At 32.5% G+C, this 16,474-nt stretch overlaps 1 long non-coding RNA gene across 1 annotated transcript; it reads right to left on the reverse strand.

Moving 5' to 3' along the window:
- Positions 1–1,285: 1,285 nt before the first annotated feature.
- Positions 1,286–6,060, reverse strand: LOC127712187 (uncharacterized). The gene is made up of 3 exons (XR_007986979.1): positions 5,985–6,060; positions 4,314–4,382; positions 1,286–2,138 (listed from the first exon to the last, which is right to left on the reverse strand). It is a non-coding gene; the product is annotated as an uncharacterized LOC127712187 (long non-coding RNA).
- Positions 6,061–16,474: the final 10,414 nt, after the last annotated feature.

Raw genomic sequence — 16,474 nt, forward strand, 5'->3', positions numbered from 1 at the left:
TAAAATCTCCCCAATCAAAATTTGTATCAAAACAGTAAAACATCCCCAATTAAAATTCGGATGAAGACAGTAAAATATCCCCAATTAAAATTTGGATAAAAAAAGTAAAATCTCCTCAAAACAAGGAATTAATTGAATCTGGAATAATTATATATTATGGAATATGAAATGATTTGGTGTATGTTGTTCTAAGCCTTAGTTATAAAATAAAATTCAAAAAAAGTGATGAATTTTATGAAGTTATTTACAAATATGATTATCTTCAAATTGTCAGGCAAATATATGGTAAAGTCTGTAATTGATGCCTTGATCTAACCTGAGTATGGCTAACCCTTAGTTGGACTTAATAAAATATATTATTACTGTTCAACTAACCCTTAGCCATGCGTGCATGGCTAACCCCCTTAGTTGGACTTTATAAAATATATCATTATTGTTCAACTAACCCTTAGCCATGCATGCATGGCTAACCCCCTTAGTTGAATTTTATAAAATATAATAATTATTGTTCAACTAACCCTTAGCCATGCGTGCATGGCTAACCCCCTTAGTTAGACTAAAAAAAAAATTTGTAAATAAAAAAAAAAAAAATTAAATGCAAAATTACTAAAAAAATCAAATTTTTCAAAATTTCAAAAAAAAAAAAAAAAAAAATGCTTATAATTAATTTTTTCTTCTTCAAAATTTCAAAAAAAAAAAAAAAATGAAAAATTTACAAAAAAAATATTTTTTTCCAAAATTCAGAAAAAAATTTTAAATGCTAAATTTTTTCTTCTTTTTTTCTTCAAAATTTAATAAAAAGAAAGAAAAAAATGTTTCATTTTCACTGTGTATCATCACCACCGGATAAAGGTACCCATGACCTGGTTCTCTGTTCATTGTCTAAGAAAAACAACATTACTGTACAAATACCAGCATATAGCTACCTGGGTACCTATGTGAAAATGTATAAATGCCGCCATGTGAAGGGAATATTCATGGCTGCCAAAAGATTGGAATGTATTCACATTTCATTTCAATGGTAAAAACTCTTCACTGAACAGAACAGTTGGGAGGTGGAAATTTGTTTAACATAACCTGGATAGTAGCTGGAATCAATTCCTGAAAGTTCCTGATCATTTAGTAGTGGTAAGTGTTGTTTTTGTTTATTGTTATTATGTCTGTAATCAATATGTTCTGTAACTCTATGATTTTTGCCTTTGTCTCAATAGCAGTAAACTTCTTGTATGCGTTTTACAATGTACATTTTAAACATAAAGAAAGAGCAGATAATTTGAAAGAAAGACACTTTACACTTTTCTGTCTTTCAGTATTATATAAGATGTTTATGAGTCCCAGGTTATGGTGCAGTTTGAGCACTCCAAAACAGGATCATAAAGTCCAGTGGTTGTGTTTGGTTGCTGTCTGCCATAATCGATTTTCTTTTTTGGTATTTGCTTAAATTTGGCCATTAGTATTCTCTTTTGAAATTGAAAAAAAAACATTTTATAAATTAAGTTTTGCTGTGCATTTTTTTAATTTACCTTCATCAGAAACACTCAAACCAAAAATTTGAATGCCAAGGATGTATAAGTATAAGTACCATTATCTTGGGACCTTTTATAACTGTCTTTAACTTATGGATTTTGCACATTGTTGAAGGCTTAAGGTGAACTGTAGTTGTTTACATCACTGCCCTCCTATGCAGGAAAAGTAGTTGTCTCAATGGCAATTATTCCATGTATCCTTCCTTTTGTATCATTTAAAGACTTCAATGAACATCATTTAAATTTACACATTTTAATTTCAAAACATTCAACAGATATTTCCAACTAACAACAATAACAAATTTTGTGAACAACAGATATAATTGGTGAATTTGTAACTAGTTTACAGTCAATATGTTTTAAGATATCAATCAAGATACATCATAAGATCGATGAATCGTTAATACATGTTCAGTATTTTTTTTTCCTTTGACTGTAACTGATCTCAGAACCACCGAAAATTGCAAAAAGCTTTTATCTTCTTGTGATAAGTTGTGTAATTTTTCACCATTTCTCTTGGTGTTCTGTCATATCCAGTAGGACTATTTCACCAAGTTAATTTGTTTTCAAATTCTTCTAGTACTTCAAGGTGCTCTTTTTTTCAATAATAATCTGAAATACACAAAATTAACAGTAACTTCAATAATGTACAAACTTTTATATGATTAACATCAATACAAATTAAAACAAAGTTTAGGGACTTTTTATATCAGCTATAGATTTTATTGACTCCTATATGGGATTAACTTAGGATATCTCCATAGGCAAACGTTTATTTGAGCAAAAATCAGGACGCTGTTTTTCACTTTTTAATTGTTTAACATTTTATAAGGAGGGGGCCTTTATTAATAGCTTACTACAATATATATGGTATTCCTTTGTGCTTATTGTTGAAAGCAAACCAGTGAACTAACATTGTTCATACAGATAGTTATCATTGGCAATCTTATCACATCTCTTTATTTTTACATGATGATCATTTTGAAAATCAGTCATGGTTAATTGAGCAAAAGAATTAATTCAGACATGCAAAAATTGGTTCAAATTAGCCTTGTAGTTTCTGAAAATTGTATAAAATGTGTCATCAAATCGGTAAATGGCTGCAGTATGGATTGATTGATTGTTTGTTTAGTTTTGAACACCACTTTCAAAACATTTGGCTTGGTTTTTTATTTAAGAAAACCTTGATTTATTGAAAATTATTGGATCTGAAAATTATTAGATTTAATATTAATATATTATAATAACAGGCAAATAATTTTAAAGGGATGCATTTAAGGATGTACTGAGGTGAAATTAAAAAAATCTAGAATTTAAAATTGATATCTGAAGTCGAAATAGCATTAGTTAAGGAACAAAATAAGCTAAAAATATTGATAAGTTATGGAGCTCCTTTTCGACATATTTGAGATTTAAAAATTGGCGGGAAAAGGCTGACTCAGACTTTTACCTTATATTAGCATTGCCATTGGTATTATTTGGGTCTCAAATCGAAAGAAAAGAAATCTATAATCTGGTTTAATTTTGATAAATGACCTTTTATGAGCTATTGTAGTCTTATTTAAAAAAAAAGAGGGTGTTATGGGGCAAAATATTTTACCCTGTATCGTAGGAAAAAAACGAAGGAGTCCGAACATCTGACACAAATTACTAAACTTCACCTAAGTACATCCTTAAACATATCTGTACTATATATTGATAATTTTCTGATTTGAAAACATTAATTATTTGCATTTATCAATGCTTTTTTACACAAATACTTCCCGTCTCTTTCACTTAATCTGGGGAACCAGTTCATATCTGAATTTTTTAAATTTATTCTCCGGTAAAAATATTTAATATGTTTCTTATAGCATGGCTGAATGGCCAATTACATTTAAGGAGGGGTCTAAACCTGGTAAAAAACAATCTAATCTTGTTTTAATTGATAAAAATAGTAATGCAAGCAAAAACACAAAAGTGAAGCTGGTAGCTAATGAAAAGGAAAACGACCCAAGCTGTAGTTCAACCCCAAATGGAAGGAGGGTTGTCCTTGGTTAACCTACGTTGCAACTGAGAATGTTATGAATCCAACTTTGAATTTGAGCAGAATGAACAAACAAAATAGCTACTTTAATAATTTCAAAATATGTTTTTGAAGAATGATTTAAATTAGTTGTAATGTATTATGTAGTATATACATCATACATGTTAGAAAAATTAATGTTTATAATCTCCTAAAAACTTGGGCAAGTATGAAGATATCCACTGAAGCAGCAGTCACTATGAAGACATCCTATCTTGTTTGTTTTAACTGTATAAAAAGCTGATAAAAAAAAGAAGAAAAAATGGTAAAAAATGTAGGTCTGGCAAACAGTTGATAGGTCTGTCAAAACTGTCTACCTTGCAGGCCCCTATGTCTGACAGGGAAAAAAATTTATCTGCATCTCTGCTTTAGGAATTTGTTTATAGAAAACAAAAATTACAATTATTTTCTAACAATCAAGTACCATAACTTGGGAACGGTATAAATGATTTAAGATTTTTTTTTAAAGTTTATGACAACATACTATAAAACCCATCAACAACAAATGATGCTGATCACATGGGCCTTTGATCTATGTAACTTAAACTTAAGAAGCGATTGCATTTTTGGCTATGCTAATTTTGATGGTATGTTACATGTACTGCCCACTTTGAACACATTTTATTGTTTCACATACAGTAATTACCATCTAACCATATACATCCTTGATGCATACTTGAGTTTTATTACCAATATAAACATTACTTTAAAGTTATGTTTACCTTCATTTAATATCTTCAGGACAGTCTAAATTTCCGACTCCTCAACAGAAGGAAATTCACCTCCTAGATCTACAATAAAAGTACAATTAAAACTAGACCATACAAAAAACTCTGTGGCTAATTTAAATAATTAGGAGTTGCCTGACAATTTCGATCATGCATATTTATTTGTAGATCTGGTCTTGTTGATCATTTTTGCAACTTAGAAGTTTCTCTCCATCTATTATAGCTCTCAAGATAAAAGGCAAAAATGAAAATAAATGGTAAAATTTGTCATTTAAGGGCAATAACTCCTACAAGAAGTCGCCTGACAGTTTTGACGTCAATGAACAAATGTTAGAGCTCAACATCTTGAATATTGACGTCATAGTCAGATTTTCTCTTTACATAACAGTTTTCAAAATAATAGACAAAACTTGCATTTAACGGCCCTATGTTCTATTTTTAGCAATGTCTGCCATCTTGGTTGGCAGGTGGGGTCATCAGACACATTTTTTAAACTAGATACCTCAATGATGATTGTGGCCAAGTTTGGTTACATTTGGTTTAGTAGTTTCACAGGAGAAGATTTTTGTAAAAGTTACAACAACGGACGCCAAGTGATGAGAAAAGCTCACTTGACCCTTTGGTCAAGGTGAGCTATTAAAAACAGTAGGCTGTAAAAATGACAGCAAACAAGGTTTAATTACATTTATTAGTGTCATTGTAAAAGCAAGGAAAGGAAATAACTCTAGAACGACAAAAGTGAAAATCTTCTTTATAGAACTTGACCTTTGGTATCAGTCAGAACATACAAGAATTAAAAAAAAACCATTGGTTGAACAGTTCTCAAATTATTGCATGGAAATGACATACAAGTTTTTCCTAATCAATTGTGGTTTTCAATATATTTGACAATTACTTGCATTTTAACTTTGTTTCCTGTCATTATGTTAGCCATTTTTCTGTGCTCATTGTTCAAATTAAAGAACACAAACTTGTACAAGACACTAAGGATCATTCAGCACAAATTTGGTTGAAATTGATCTGTTGGTTTCAGAGAAGTCATTATTTGTTTAATTTCCAACAACAGATGACATCAAGTGATGGCTATAACCATACATTTGTAGGTCTAGGTTAACTATTAAGAGAAATTCAGCAGATTGTGTTAGGACATGGATAAAATATTGACCAATTGAACTTGCTTTCGGTAACTGTTAGTACTCTCTGATCTGTACTTTGTGTGTTTTTGTTAGGATTTTTTTCTGTGCTTTGTATTGGTCTAAAGAATTCAGCCCTTTTCAACTGATTTTTATAGTTTGTAAGTTGTACTGTTACACCACTGTCCTAGTTAGGAGGAGGGTTTGGTGCCAGCAAACATTTTTAATGTTTTTACATACTCCATGTGCCTGTCCCTAATCAGGAGCTTGTAATTCAGTGGTTTGTTGCTGTATATCATATTAGTTTTTCGTTTAATGTTTTGTAGATTTATCAGGCTGTAAGTTTCTCATTAGAATTGTTTCACATTGGTCATTTCAAGGCCTTATATAGCTCATTGTTGAAGGCAGTACGGTTACCTATAGTTGTTAATTTTGGTCTTTGGTTGAAGGAGTTTTTTCATTTACAATCATACCACATCTTCTTATTTTTATATAAACATTTATATAAATGTTTTATTGCACAATACTTCACCTTAGGAGCTGCAAAGAAAATGGTACAGTCCAAGTTCCTTTTCTCTTTTCTTCTTTGGCATCATTTGTATTTTCTGCAACATTTACAAGGAAAAATTGTTTGAAGAGTGTGAATTTCATTCCAGGTACAGTGTTTCTTATGGACAATTAATATACTTAATTCCTGCTTTATCTGGCAGTAAAAAAGCTTTATCTGGCAGTAAAAAAAGAGAAGGTAAAATGATGTTTTTTTATATTTTACATAGACTATTTGATAGTCTGAGTGCACACGTTCATGTCTTGTCTGCTCTACTGACCATGATTGACTTAATATTGAAAGCCTTAAAGATAAAGTTTTTACTACAAGTATCACATAAACTTAACATTATCAATTATTTACAACAATAAGGTCAAGTTCAGACCCTGCCACATTCTTTATGTGCCTGTCCTAAGTCATGAGCATGTAGTTCAGTGGTTGTCGTTGGTTCAAGTCTGTCAGATTTGATTTTAGTACTTGATTGTTTTGTTACAATTAGGCCGTTAGTTTGCTCAATTGAATTGTTTCATATTTTTCATGTCTGGACCGTTCACCGCGGACTATACAGTTTGGATTTTTCTCATTGACGAAGGCCGTACGGTTGCCTATAATCATGATAATTGCTTACATCCTCTTCATTTGAACTTTGGTGGATAGTTGTTTCATTGGCAATCATAACATGATAATGAGGTGAAGGTTAGATGAACCCTGCCAGAAAGATATGTACATCTTACAATCATTCCATACACCAAATATAGTTAACTTATTACTTTTAGAATCTGAGAAAAGGACCAAACTACAGAAACTTAATACTGGCCAATGAACAATGGAAATGAGGTCAAAGGCAGAGCCACAGATGATACCTGCCAGACAGACATGTACACCTTATAATCATCCCATATACCAAATAAAATTGGCCTATTGCTTATTGAACAAGAATGTGTCCATAATACACGGATGCCCCACACGCACTATCATTTCATATGTTCAGTGGACCGTGAAATTGGGGTAAAAACTCTAATTTGGCATTAAAATTAGAAAGATCATATCATAGGGAACATGTGTACTAAGTTTCAAGTTGATTGGACTTCAACTTCATCAAAAACTACCTCGAGTTGACCAAAAACTTTAACCTGAAGCGGGACAGACGGACAAACGGACGGACAAACAGACGCACAGACCGAAAAACATAATGCCCCTAAGTGGGGCATAAAAACTGACCAAAACAGAAAAACTTAACATTGAACAATGAACCATCGAAATGAGGTTAAGGTCAGATGAAACCTGCCCGACTAACATGTACACTTTACAATCATTCCATACACTACTCATAGTTGAACTTTTGCTTACGGTATTTGAGAAACGGACCTAAAAATCAAGTAATTTTAACTTTGATCACTTACAAAATGTATCCATGAAAGGAGGTCTAGGTCAGGTGAAAAGAACCCGGTCTCACCAAAATATCCACAACATCATGTGTAAGGGTAGATATGGAGGCAGGAAACAATAGTATTTTTGGCCCAAGTTTAATTTAAACAATATTTTATTTATTTATACTGACTGTTAATAAGTATGGTCAACAGAATATGATGACAAATAATCCTTACAAGCATGCAAGCTTTCTGTGAAGTTTCCAAGTTTTCTTTTGATGTTTTTGGAACAAACAGACAAATAGAATTGAGAATTGAGAATGGACATGGGGAAGTTGTCAAAGAGACAACAACACGACCAAAGAGCAAAAAACAGCCAAAGGCCACTGACTATTTATACTTCCAAAATTTCATGGGACAGACGAACAGGACACACTGATAGACAGGGGTAGATTGCAGTATTTGAGTCATCTAAAATCCCTTCAATACAATGCAGTCTTGTTAATCTGCTACTGTAAGGCTTTATAATTTTATTTTTTTTGCTGTGCTGTTTTCCAACAGTTTCCTAAATGGTTGTGCCATGTACTTGATTGAAGGCAAATTTAATGCAAAATGTAAAATAACACTCAATTAATTTAAAATGTCAGAAGGGATTTTCTGGATTTACCTTCAAACATATATCGTCAAAAATCTGGTGGTATCGATGTGTTTGAGGGATCTCATAAAAAAATTGTGGTGTGTACACCAATAAAAAGGTACATGTAGATAAACTCATGTAGGTTTAGTTTCCCGTGTATTTATTTCACTTGTAAGAAAAATCTACAAGTTGTCAAATCCTTCTTGAAATTGACTTTTAAAGAGTATGGTATATCATAATACTTATAAAAACATTTTTATTCCAATTTTGCATCTTTCAATTCAATCAAAATATAAATCATCACTATATAGCTACATATTGATACAAAATTGCATTTTATTTTTTTTTATTTTATGTTTTGTAAAATTTTTCAACTTTTTTTAAAAAGACCTCACTTGCCAAAATAATATTCATGTAATATGTTTCTGATATCAGCTGGGATCACAACATACAATGTAATACTCCCAATTCCCTGTTTCAGAATCTAATGCATTTTTGGTAATATTCTCAAAAGCGTACACCAAGACCTCTTGATTGGTTATATATTTCCTAAATAATGGAAATTCAACCAATGATGTGACATTATGTTCATTTAGGGGACGACCATTTGATTTTTTTTGGGGGGATGGGGCGAGTTCATCAATACTTAATATGATAGGGGTGTAGCTGGGGTTCTGTTACCCCACCCTTTTCATATAATTAATTTAGATTTTGAAAATGTATACCTTTTCATATATTGATTAGGTAAAAATGTAACCTTTTCCCATATTGGTTGAATTTCTTGTAGTGTGTTGGAAAAGTGGAATAACACCTTCAGATTCCTTATGTAATATTTACTTACGGCAAAACATTTGGCTGTGAAAAAATTACAGGGCTTTTCATACAAATTTATAACAAGTAATGGGAACTTGCTGTATGGGTTTTACTCATTTGTGAAGGCCGTACGGTGACCTACAGTTGTTAACTGTTGTCTCATTGGCAATCATACCACATCTTCATTTATTTTTTTTTATTTGTTGACCTCATAATATATATTTCTGATAATTTTCACCACGTATTCACATATTTTCAAGCTAGAGAATATGGCCTATTCCAGCGGCACGTCCTATCACCTTATATATAGGAAGTGTCCCTTTACACAATACACCTTATCGCTATTTAGTCCAATCCGGAAAAACAGTCATTTAGACAAATTCCTGTTTGGGTCAACAGGCCTTGAACAGGTAAACAACAAAGGTCATCAGTAACGAGCTGAGGAAGGGAAAAATTTAGAAAGCGATCAATACGAAATTTTGATAGATTATGATCCACTTTTTCAAAACTCAAATTATAGTCAAAAAATATTTTGTTTGAAGTATTTACGATGTTTTAAACAGATCTCATTAAAAAGTATCATGCATGGTGCATTGTTTAAACAGGGCCCAAGATAGCTTCAACTGGATGAAAAAGTTGTGTAATTTTAGAACTTATCCGGAATGGAATAAATAGCGATTAGAGTGGGGTGCTCATTTTCGCCATAATTTTCCATGTTTTCTGCAGTTTATGTTCAGACCATTAAGTTTTTGAAGTATACTGATATTTCTATATGAAGATAACATCAAAAGCAAAATATTCTTAGCTTGAAAACGTGTTTCTCTGAAAAAAATCATCTGAAAAGTTAGATTAAAGGCTGTTTGAAATTTCCTGATGTTTTGTCATAGGGGGACACACATTCGCCGTATTTACACATCTATTTAAAACCAAATAACTGCAGCTTTAAACAATATTTATCAAATCAATTTCATTATAGATGAATAGCAGACATTTCAAAGGTGTAAAGAACTAAAATTTAGGGCAATCAGTCAAAGAATTACTAAGAAATACTTCTTTGAAATCTTTTTTTTCATTCAGGAAATTGGCCGAAAATCATTGTTCGTTTTTCGGTCCTTTGCGGTAAGTGCCGAAATTTTTTCTTAGTTTAAAAAATAATCATATTTATCGTCTCGTATTGTGTTTTCGACCGTCTTCAGGTGGTTAGTTGTAATACTTTAAAGTTATTTTTAATACGGAAATCTGCATGATCCTTACAGCTTTTTACTAAAAAAATAAAATATAGATTAATTTTAATTAACAGAAACAACAGTCTGTCAGTGGAAATTACAGACAATACTCACTCCACAATGCCTTCACTAAAGTATTGAAAAAAAAAATGACTGTATACAAGATCAAACTTGCTTCCAGAGACATATATATATGTCTCTGTTGCTTCCAAAGTGCCTTAAGTGAAATGTGTACAACTAGTCAAATGAAGATATCAAAATAATATTTTTTATCTTAAAGTTGTATATGTAACCATTTAATTCATTGAGTCATAAGTTTGATCGCCTCTTAACAATTTAAATAATTTGATATAGACATTGGCATCAAATTTTAACCAATTCCGGATTTGTACGACATGTCATTTCCGACTTTGGACCAGTTTCTTAGAGAGGTCGAAAACACAAAACGCTAGTTTTTGTCAACAAACGTGCCATCGATCTAATTAACTCAAATAAAAAAATAATTAAAGATCGAAATATATTTCAGATACAATAATTTTATGCCCAAGTTTACTAGTGACTCTCAAAATATTAGTCATGTCTATGTTCAAACATATAATTTATAAAAGGGAAATTCGGAGAAATATGTTAGTAGGTCGAAAATACAATACACGAGGATATTATAGAAATATAATTTACCGGCATGTTTCTTCCATTTCAGCAATCCTTTGAAGTTTCTACACCTGAAAATCATAAAACGGCGAAATTGTGTCCCCGGCGAATATGTGCGCCCCACTCTAGGTGTATTGTGACAAATCAATGAAAAATGATTATCTGGTAGCAGCAAAACCACATAAATATTCGGCGAAATTTTCAACAAACTTCCACATATTTAATTTAATTAATTTACGTTCACAACATGATAGCAAAATAAAATAAATATCACATTATCAGGGCGAACCTGGGAACAGTATATCTCAATATATATGTTCCTGGGCGAACGTACTCGGAATCTGTTGACAGATACTTCCCCCTTTTTTCTATATCGTCCTGGTACCTGTTTTGACGCGGACCAGAAATGACGCACCGATTTAGTTTTCGGTTTTATATTTTTAAACAAAAGCCGTGACGTCATCAACATTTGCTGTTCATAACGTTATGGTGAAGGTCGTCTTACTACAACGAAGATGCCTAAAACTCCGCCCAGAAAGGTAATTATTACTTAAAATATTATAGACAATGTAATTTCCGCCATTTTATTAAGGTCAAAAACATCCTACCTTTCCCCGAGTGATTATCAGTCCTATATCCACTTTGGTCAATAAAAGTATGTAGCCGTCTGCTTCCTCATTTTGTGTTTTTAAAGTCACGTGACTGTCATGTGATGTGTTTTTACATTTTAGCGGGAATCACTGTAGAACAAATGATCGTCGCTTATATAATTTTCTATGGTTTATCGACTTTTTTCGTTCGATGTATGAAGTATACATTTATAATTGTATTATTGCCAATGCTGTTTTATTAATAAAATTACTTTTTATTGTCAAATATATTGGAAGATATATCACTTTCATAAATTTTGAACAATTATATATTAAATTTGAATAAAAATTATAGGTAACAATTAAATTGAGATTAAAAAATAATATTTTCAGAAATTTACTAAAGCGTACAGAAAATAGTCTTGAAATGCAGCGTGCAAAAGCTACATCTGAGGTCAATGTGCAGAACTATTACTCTGAACTTCACAAAATTTTGGAAAAATATGATCTGTTTGATTAACCAGAAAGAATTTACAATGTTGATGAAAAAGGAATATGCACTAACCATAAGTCTCCATATGTTATTGCAGCTACAGGATCTACACCACCAGCTATTACTTCAGGGGACAAACACTTGGTCACAGTCTTAGGGTGTGGAAATGCACAAGGCCACAGTGTGCCACCGTTCTTCGTATTTCCTGGTAACAGGATGAGACAAGAACTTCTTGAAAATAAGTCAACAGGTGCAGACGGTGATGTTTCAGAAAGCGGCTGGTCTAATACAGAAATTTTCCGCAAATACATGGAGAATCATCTTTTGAAATACATACCCCACAGAACATCTGATGTTCCAGTATTAATTCTTTTTGATGGACATAAATCCCATATTTCATTGGAACTAATTGAATGGGCAAGAAAAGAAAATATTATTTTGTTTGTCTTACCTGCACATACAAGCCACATTCTCCAACCTATGGATGTAGGATGCTTTGGACCTTTTGAAAGGATTTTTAATAATGAGTGCCACAAATTTATGCGGCAAAACTGTTCACAACCAATAACACGTTATAATATATGTGGTCTGGCTTGTAAGGGTTATCTCCATGCACTTTCACCTAGCAATTTGCAAAGTGCATTTAGAAAAACTGGGATTTACCCGTATGATCCTCACATGGTTGATCGTTCCAATTTTGCACCAGCACAAGTGTTCATTCAAGAAGATTCCATAGAAGAAACATGTGAAACTGAAGACAGAGAACCTGTACATGAAATTGAACCAATTGAGAAAGATATAGATGTACCTGTTGAAGAAATTGAAATTAACATAAACAATGTGAAGAAAATGAACATGCTTTAACAATCAATGAAACACAAGAAAAAACAGTGTCGGAGAAGAATGACACTTTTTTTGAAGATCGAGAGAAAAACCTATTCAAAAAGAAACCTAGAACTAAACAAAGACGCTATCTGAGCAAAGTTGTAAGTGGGAAGGCAATTACAGAGAATGATACAATTGAAAAAATTAAAGAACATAAGGAGAATGTAAGCAGAAAACCAAGTCAGAAAAGTCAGAAAAGTAAATCAAATGAGAAAGGAAAACAGTTAGCTAAACCTTCAAAATCATCAAAACAAGTGAAGTCAAAAAGAGTTCCAAAAAAGACAATAACAGTTGTTGATGAGCCGTGTGCTGGTACTTCTGGACTTAATTTGCGAGGAGGGCCCATAAGTATTGATGATTCAATGGACTCTGATGTAATAGAAGATGAAGAACCTTGCTGCGTATGCAAACTTACTGGCCTACCTCAAGAACTCAGGAACTGTAATTTTATAGTGTTTGCCAATTGGGGACAGTGTACACTCGAAAATTGTGGTCATTGGGTACATCTGAAATATTGTTGTGACAAAACCGTGCTTAGGAGGCATGACACTTTTTTATGTCCTTGTCACAGTACCTCAACAGAGGAATAAGAGAACCCATAGCTATAACATTCTATTTTTATCAATCAAGGGAACAATATAAACAATTAATATTAAATTCACATTGCTTTTGTGTTACTATTATTAAAGTGAATGAAAATCTCAAAAGTTGTTAATAAAATTGAATTTGTTAACAGTGTTAACTTTAAAGAATCCAGACTGAAGCAATTTTTCGATTATCAGGTACGTGTAAGTGGTTTTTACTGGTTTGTTTACAATGCGTCATTACTGGTACCCATCATTAGTTGGCAGTCCGTACGTAATGTTAGCAAACATGATTTTTATTGCTGTTACCGTTTCAAATATCAACTGCTTAATGACTGAAATATATTAATAGTTATCAATCTTTTATTCCATTCCGTTTTTCTAATTCTTTTAAATGGTGGATTAAATGCAGAGAAAAAAACAACCTTAGGTGCGTCATTACTGGTTCCTCGGGGATACCTCGTTATTTCGCTATTTTAATGCGAGTTTCCTGAAAGACAGTGTTGAAAAAGCAATAATAGCAAGTGACTTTTAACGGAGAAAATTTAAGTTGTATGCATGTTACGTTACCAAATAACACATGAAATTCCTTCTTCATCTGTTTCTAGTTCATTGCGTCTTTACGTAGCTCTCCTTTCGTACGGAAAGGTGAAGGAAGATTACTACATTAACATTTAAGTCGAAACATCCCAAGCAAGATCAATGAAATAAAAACGTGTATTGATTTATATTTTGTTCTATAAGGAACGATGAAATGTCTTGTCATTCTCAAAAGTATTCAAAACTCGCATCGGACTATTTTATGTGCATTTAGAACTTTGCTGATAGATTGCTATTCGTACTCGCGTCGTCTGTCAACACGAAGACTGGCTGATTGCAAGATTTGGCTGATCATGCTGATTGCAAGATTGAAATATTTTATAAGGAAAAACAGTTTATTTTGAAACAAACAAAACCTACATTAAATTGCAATTTCATAAGAGAGTAAACGAATTTACGTGGTAAGATTTAGACCAAGTGAAAAAAGGATCGCTAATTTTAAAACCTGAGACCACAGTAGAGAAGCTCTATTGATAGTCGACTTTATTATTTACAGAATTTTATTGATAGAATTTCCGATTCCTGTGCTGAGACTGCATAAAATAAAAATGTGTATCTGGTCTTAGTCGCAGTGTCAGAATGTCTCTCTGAGACTCTCATACCAACCTACCGTGCGGTAATTGCTTGTCAAGTAATGATCATTTTTTATTGCCTTAGTGTCAGTTACCTGTTACATATTCTGTAAATTCCACCTTTATCAGATGAACCACTTCAGTTAAACTAGTAAAAAGAATCCCTTAATTTTGAATTTATGGCACTTCTATTTAATATAGAATTCTTCTTTATACACTTATATACACAATTGCACCACACGAATTCCGTTCGCCCTAAAATTAGTGACCTGTTCGCCCTGGGTCCGTGCGCCCTTATAAAAAAGTAAAATAACAAAAATATAGAACTCTGAGGAAAATTCAAAACAGAAAATCCATAACTGTTTGCCCTGGGTCCTTTCACTCTTATTTTTATTTTATTTTTTTGTCTTGAATACTGCTTATTATTTGGAAAGAGTATGTTTATAAAAGTTTGTTAAAAATTTTGCCACATATTTTCCTTTGATCTGCACTGTAAAGTACCCTGCACTGTAGAGTACCCTGAATACAAGGTATTTCATATAAAACAACTGAAGACCATAACAGTTATAATATATCTGGATGTATTTATAGAATTTTAAGATAAAATATGAGATCGTTTACAATGGTATAACTTATTAACATATTGTTTCTAGGAGTAACGTGAAAGGTTTTGCATGTAGAGCAGGATCTGGTTACCCTTCTGAAACTCCTGAGATCATCCCTGGTTTTTGGTGGGATTTGTGTTGCTAAGTCTTCAGTTTTGTCTCGCCTTGACGTAGTCAAAAAGCGAGACATAGGTATGCTGTTTCCGGCATTGGCTGCGGCGGCGTCAACAATGTATTAGTTTGTGATTAGGTCTAGTTCATGGTGAACCACTAGTGGTAGGTCAATGATACCCGGTATTTGGTATGTAGTTTTATTAACTTATTAAATTTGCCAGTATATTCAGAAAGTTGAATGTGGGCAGTATATGGAAGAAGAAGAACATTGGCACATCTCATTACCATGGAGATTATTTGGCCCCGCCCCCTCAGTCAAGGTCTATTGACTTTGAAACTTTGCTTAGTTTACATGTATTAGTTTGTGATTAGGTCAGTTTATGGGGAACCACTAGTGGTAGGTCAATGATATTTGGTATGCAGTTGTATAAGGATTGGCATATCTCATTTCCATGGAGATTATTTGGCCCCGCCCCCTTAGTCATGGTCTATTGACTTTGAAACTTTTGCTTAGTTTTCATGTATTAGTTTGTGATTAGGTCAGTTTAAAGGGAACTGTTAGTGGTAGGTCAATGATAATTGGTATGCAGTTGTATAAGCATAAGCACATCTCATTTCCATGGAGAATATTTGGTCCTTACCCCTCAGTCATGGTCTATTAACTTTGAATTTTTTGCTTAGTTTACATGTATTAGTTTGTGATTATGTCAGTTTAAGATGAACCACTAATGTTAAGTCAATGATATTCAGTATGCAAATATATTGGCATTTGCAAGTTTTGTTTCCATGGAGATTATATAACCCCACCCCCTAATTATGGTTCATTGACTTTGAAACTTTTACATAGATTACAAGTTAATGTTTGTGTTTAGGTTTGTTTAAAGGGAACGACTTATGAAAAGTCAATGGTATTTGGTTTGCAGTTGTATTAGCATTGGCACATCTCATTTCCATGGAGATTACTTGGCCTTGTACCTTCAGTCATGGTTCATTGACTTTGAATATTTGCATAAGTTACATGTTAAAGTATTGCTATTTTAATTTCAACATTTGCATTATCAAAAGTACAAAAAGGCGAGACATATCTCTGTGTAAACAGTTTATCTATGTTGTGTTTTGTATACTGTTGTGTGTCTTTTGGTATTTTTTTTTGTCAAAGCATTGTCCATATAAAAATAAGAAGGTGTGGTATTATTGCCAATGAGAAAACTCGCCACAAGAGACCAAATGACATAGAAGTTTACAAATATAGGTCACCGTACAGCCTTCAACAATGAGCAAAACCAGTCAGTTTGTTTTCGACTTATGAGTTTGATTATCTATTTTGTATCTTTC

Source organism: Mytilus californianus, unplaced genomic scaffold (genome assembly GCF_021869535.1).
Source record: "Mytilus californianus isolate M0D057914Y unplaced genomic scaffold, xbMytCali1.0.p SCAF_8, whole genome shotgun sequence".
Taxonomy (NCBI): Eukaryota; Metazoa; Mollusca; class Bivalvia; order Mytilida; family Mytilidae; genus Mytilus; species Mytilus californianus.